The sequence below is a fragment of the Marmota marmota genome, unplaced genomic scaffold, assembly GCF_001458135.2.
Source record: "Marmota marmota marmota unplaced genomic scaffold, marMar, whole genome shotgun sequence".
Taxonomy (NCBI): Eukaryota; Metazoa; Chordata; class Mammalia; order Rodentia; family Sciuridae; genus Marmota; species Marmota marmota.
The window spans coordinates 66,945,800-66,951,799 of NW_025999900.1; positions in this window are offsets into that span (position 1 = coordinate 66,945,800).

Here is a 6,000-nt window from a genome sequence, read left to right on the forward strand (position 1 = left end):
TAAGACAGTGTTAAAGATGCCGCCTTCCCCCCAAGACATGGAGGGGGCGATGTCATCCTGAATCATAAAACCTGATGAAAGAATTCAATTGGATAATATTTTTGGTATATTTTGATAATATTTTTATATATTTGATAATTTAATTATGGCCATTTACAAGAGCATAAGTCTCATTTTCTTATGCAAAACTGGACTCTTGTGAAAATTCATAACTGTACCCAACTTGGTTTTTTTTTTTTTATTTTTTTTTTACGAAAGCAAGTCTGCTATTTAAACAGGAGAGCCTTACAATGTTTCTAAGGGTTTAAATTTTGTTGTGACTTTTTTTTTTTTTTTGGTACAGGGGATTGAACTCAGGGGCGCTCAACCACTGAGCCACATCCCCAGTCCGTTTTTGTATTTTATTTAGAGACAGGGTCTCACTGAGTTGCTTAGGGCCTTGCTAAGTTGCTGAGGCTGGCTTTGCATTCACAGTCGTCCTGCCTCAGCCTCCCAAGCTGCTGGGATCATAGGTGTGTGCCACCACGCCCAGCTATTGTGTGAATCACTTTAACCTGGAATTCAGCTGGGTTGCCTTACGTGAGCGCGTGGCCCTGATGGTGGTGTAGCCTCGCTTTTGTGTAACTAACCAGCACACACAGGAAGGTTTCTCAAACAGAAGACAGCTCGCCCCTCAGCCAAATGTCTTAGTAGAATGATTGAGAGTCTTATCTCACCTTGAACAGGGTCTGTGAGGTCATAATTTTACTTCTAGGTAATGTATTTATCAGAAATAATAAAACACGCCAGTCACAGTGACCCACCCTGCAATCCCAGTGACTCTGGAGGCTCAGGCAGAAGGATTGCAAGTTCAAGGCCAGACTGAGGAGCTTAGTGAGGTCCTGAGCAACTTAGCAAGACTCTGCTTCAAAATAAATAATAAAAGGGCTTGGGGTGTAGCTCAGTGGTAAAAGTGCCTCTGTGTTTAATCCCAGTACCCACCTACTGCCCCCCCCCCAAAAAAAAAAAAGAAAGGAAAGGAATGCTAGGACAGGGGTGGGGATGTAGCTCAGTGGTGGAGCACAGGAATGGAGGCCCTGCGTTCAATCCCCAGTTCTGAAAAAGAAAAGAAAAAGACAGACATTTGTCATTATAAACATAAGGATTCTCATTGTAAGGAAAATCGGGAACTCCCAAAACATCCAATAGGAGGCAACAAGGCAAACAATTATAAAATTACAACACACAATACAATGCGGCCTTTCGAAAGTGAGGCAGATGTGTTTTCCTAAAGTGGAAAAATGTCCATGACACAACATTAAGTAAAAAACATAAATGTGTGGAACGATGTTTGCGGCAGGATTTCTCTGCTCCAAGTGTTCCCCCGGAGAGCGCTGGGGTGGGGCCGAGGGCTGGGCAGCTGAGGGGGTGGCTGAACAGGAGAGCTCTCTCTGGACAGGGGGCTCCTCTGTGTTCAAATTTGTGGAAACAAAACGATGTTTAGAACAAACATGGTGGGCTGGGTGGTGGCTCAGTGGCAGAGCACTTGCCTAGCACGTGGAGGCACTGGGTTCAATTCTGAGCACGGCATATAAATAAATAAAAATAATAAGGTCCATTGACAACTAAAAAATATATAAAAAAAAAAAAAGAATCAACATGGTGGTGTGTTTAAGACGCACTCATCTCTTCAGTGCATGAGCAATCCAAAGTTACTTACTAATTTATTTAGTCTGGGCATTTTTCCACAATGAAGTGCTTTTGAAACCTGAAAGTAATTTTGAATAAGTCTCTCTAATAGACTCCTACAACTTCACTGAAGTAAGAACACCTGGGATTTGGCTTAGAACTGAGACTCTCGGGCTGGAGTATGGCTCAGAACCCATGTGTGGTCGAGGCCCTGGGTTTCATAATCCAGCCGAAAAAGAGGGAGTCTGCCCTAGAACCCTTCTGTCCCGTGCAGAGCAGGTGGGTGGCCAAGGGTTAGGCTGCAAGACATGGCAGAGGGCCTTGCTGGGCAGGGGGTGGGGAGGATACGAAGGGGACCTGGCCCCAGCCCCTTCCCCTTTGCACCTGGAGGAAGGGAATCCAGTCCTGGGGTCAACTAGACAAGGGCAAGGGGAGGGCAGAAGTTGGATCACCCATGGATTTTAAAACAGTCCGTTTAAATTGTTGCTAAGGATGTAAGTTTTAGGACACTGTAAACTTTGACATTTTAAAATAAAACTCCCATTGCTCTTGGCTGGGCTGGCTACAGCTGCTCTCTCAGCTGTAAGATGGGATTTTGTAAGAGCCCCTTGGAGAGAATAGGACGACCCACCCCTCCTCCATGGCTAGTGGCATCGTCCTGCAAATCCACATTGTCATTCCTCTGGGTCCCTCTTCTGGATGTTCTCCTGGTGACCCACCCTAGGTCCACCCTATCTATACACAAGGCTTTTCCTCAGATCCCTGACCTTGGGGACCAAGGGACAAGGTCTGGATTATTCCAGTCTCCTGCATGCCCATGTACTGCCCAGGTTCCTCCAGAGGCCCCAGATCCCACCCACGTCCTGGGTCAGGCAGTTCCAGGGCAGGGCGTGGCCAACCTGTGCATCACCTGTCAGGCAGTGGCCCGGGGATTGCATAGGACTGTGGGACCTTTGGCCTCACAGGAGCAGCCGTGGGCCACTGTGGGGCAGCACAGATCCCAGAGGCACCTGGAGGAGAAGGGTGGCCCTGGAGAGAGGAAGCCAGGCCTGGGTCTCCTGCTGCAGGAGGTTCCCCAGTCCTGAGATAGAACTGGGCGAGCTTCTCTTTCACTGCTGGGTTCGCCCCCTAGTGGTGGCAACTGGCCTCTCCTGGGTACACCCCTTCCCAGCCCTTGGCCTGCAGGGCTTCACCAACCCCTTCTCACTGCAGAGGACCTGGGGCAGCAGTCAAATGCCCCACCCCATGCAAAATTGCAGTCCAAGGAAAGCTCAGACCTGCACAACTTTTTGCTAAAAAACTCTCTGAAGCAATTTTGAAATCTGTGAGTGGTCTCACAGTTTTTATGTCCATGTTTAACTTAAAAAAAAACAACAACTTATGTTTAAATTGTTGCTCAGGATATAATTTTAGGACTCTTGTAAATGTATCTAATTGAATCTAAATACCATAGTGATTTTAAATTTTTTAAGTCAAGATAGAGCATACAAATTAACTTCTAGATCTGTATAACTAGTAAAGCCAGACCAAGGTGTTGGGCAGTCCCCTGAACCCACTTCACCTTGGTGTCCCCTTCCAGGGCAATACACCCCAAGGGCAGTTCTTCCTGGGAGTTCTATGACCCTCAATTTGTGCTGCTTGGCTTTGCGTTGCACCTAGAGAGAATTGTACATTTTGTTCTCTTTCACACCTGACTTCCTGCACCTCGCACCATATCTGTGAGAGTTAGCCATTTTCGTGCACAGGTGTGAGTTCATAGCTGCTCATTCTATGACTGGACCACGGTTTATTTACTGATTCTACTGGTGGACATTTCGTTGTTTCCAATTTAGGGCAATTGTGAATAAAGCTGCCGTAAACATTCGTATTTGACTATAAAACTCTAAGATGTTAACTTCTTCTGATCTTCTGCACTGGCCTGGATGGAAGGAAATATGCTGCCCTTGGTATTTCCTGAAGATACTCAAAGGCCACCTTGGGAGCCAGGCAATGCTCGGTGGCATCGGAAGACAGGGGCTTTATCAGCACCCTCAGCCCCTCCTCCAGTGCTGAATTAAACTCTGCAACACAGGTGACGATTCAGCTTCCTGAGGTTGAACATCCTGCGCTGACACAGCGTGGTTCTCCGTGCCTTGGCCAATGGTCTCTGTGCTTTGGTGTTATGTCACAGGCGGGTGGTGATGGAGGGACCGGGTGATCAGCCGTAGAAAGACGATGGCATGGGTGGGATCCAGAGGCTTTGTCCTCACATGGTGGGAGGCGGAAGGGCCAAGAGCACTAGGACCTCTGGCCCTATAAGGGGTCCACCCTGGAGCCTCAACTCCCTTTAAAGGTCTCACCTCAACAGCAGCAGTTAGGAGGGTTGTTCTCTCAGTTAATGGCCCCTTTGCCCTCTCTGATAAGATTCTGTCACCTGAAATCTGATGTTGTTGAGCCATCCAGCTTTCATTTAATTTGACGTGACATATCTTCTCCCATCCTTTTCCTTTGTTGGTTTGATCAACTTTTAATTCTGGAGTCATTTAAGATATACAGAGAAGCCACAGACACGGCCAGTGTCCAGCCTCCCCGTGCTAATGGCTCTCAGACTGAGGGCCACCTGTGAAACTCAGAATTGTACGTCGGCTTACTAGAATTAGCATGATTTAAACTTTTCACTGTGGGACCAACACTGTCCCTGAGATCTGCCCTCTTCACTTGGCAAGTGCAGCCCATGGTCGGGCAGCAGAGGACAAGATTTCCTTCCCTCTCAAGGCCAAGTAGCATTCCGTTGTCAGGACAGACCACATTGATTTTCCTCAACAGTCTTTGGCCCTTGTCCTCGTTTCCCGCCTTTTGGGGTTAACCGACCTGCGTTCCTGTCATCAGCTCTGTTGGCCCATCGGCTGCTCACGTGAGTGGAGCAGTGGCTTTGGGGTCTGTAGTATGCAGCCTTCTCTCCCCCGGACCCGAACTGTGCCTCTCCTCCCAGCCTCTATGCTCCTGTTTTCACTGAGCTTACACACGCCTCATCCCCCCATGGTCCGCGGTTACTATTAGTGCTGTGTTCCTTTGTGTTCAGGACCACTCCAACTCTACTGTGTGAAAAAGATTGATGTGGCATGACCTGGGGGTGGCGGAGACTCACTGTTCAAGGTATGGTTCAAGGATCAGAGGTGCCCATGCCACCAAGAGCTTTAGATGGAGGCTTAAGACAAAGTCAGATTCACCTCCGCCTCCCAGAGGCCAAGGTCCCAGCTGTGTGGCTGGAGCAGGCAGAAGAGGCCCTCTCAGCAGGTTCTGGCTGGGCCACAAGTGTGTCAGGTCAGGGGCCTTGAGGGCCAACTGCTCAAACATGATGGACCATGATAGGCCAAGCTGCGCCTCTGTCCTTCACAGTGTTTTGGGTGGTGGCAGCTGGCTGCATGAATGGCATGTGTTCATTCCATAGAGCCCTCAGTGTCACCCCAGTGGCTTTTTGCAGGGACACCAGGATTCTTGCTCTCTGAGGTATCACAAGAATCCTGGTGTCCCTACAAAAAAGCAACATCTACAGTTAACCTTAGCTTGCATGACAGAAAGCCAGTGTCCTTCAGGACAGGGTGTGTCTGGACTTTCCCACCCAAGCTGGTTCTCGTTGCTCCATTAACTTGGGGAACAGAAAGGGGGCATTCAGTTCCTTCAGTTCCTTTCCTGAACTCCTTTTCTTTAAGGATGGTACACATGTGTTTAAGATCACTCCTTGGGACCTGATGTGTCCATTGAGAGGGGATCCTAACAGAAATCATGGTAGATCTGTAAAATGGCATATCGAGCAGTCAATTGAGCAGTTCTGTGGATGTTGAGCAAGATTTCTGAGACACAGTGAAGCTTTCCAATGAATCCTGAACCCACAGACAGGAGGAGACTCTGAGGAAGGTCTAGGTTCTGAGGGTCCTGTGGGGGCAGGGGGGAGGGATTGGTCACTCTGCCCACCTGTTTCCTGTGGTTGATTGCTGTGTCCTGTGCTCACTCGGTTTCCAGGGAGGCCAGAGGGACTGATCCGCGTCTTGGGTCTCATGAGTCCAGGCAAGATGGTTTCTCACCTTGGAAGGTCCACTCAGACCCACTGTCACAGCAGAAACGAAGCCACTGAGCTCAGGGAGGAAAACAACCTGCCCACGTGGGTGAGCCTGTGTGGGAACTGAGTGCTCTAACTTTAAAGAAAAATGGTTTAAGGAGTCATTATAAGGCACTGGATTGTAGCTCAGGGGCAGAGCGCTTGGCTAGCACGTGTGAGGCGCTGGGTTTGATCCTTAGCACCACATAAAAACAAACAAATAAAATAAAGGCATGCTGTCCAGCTACAAAAAA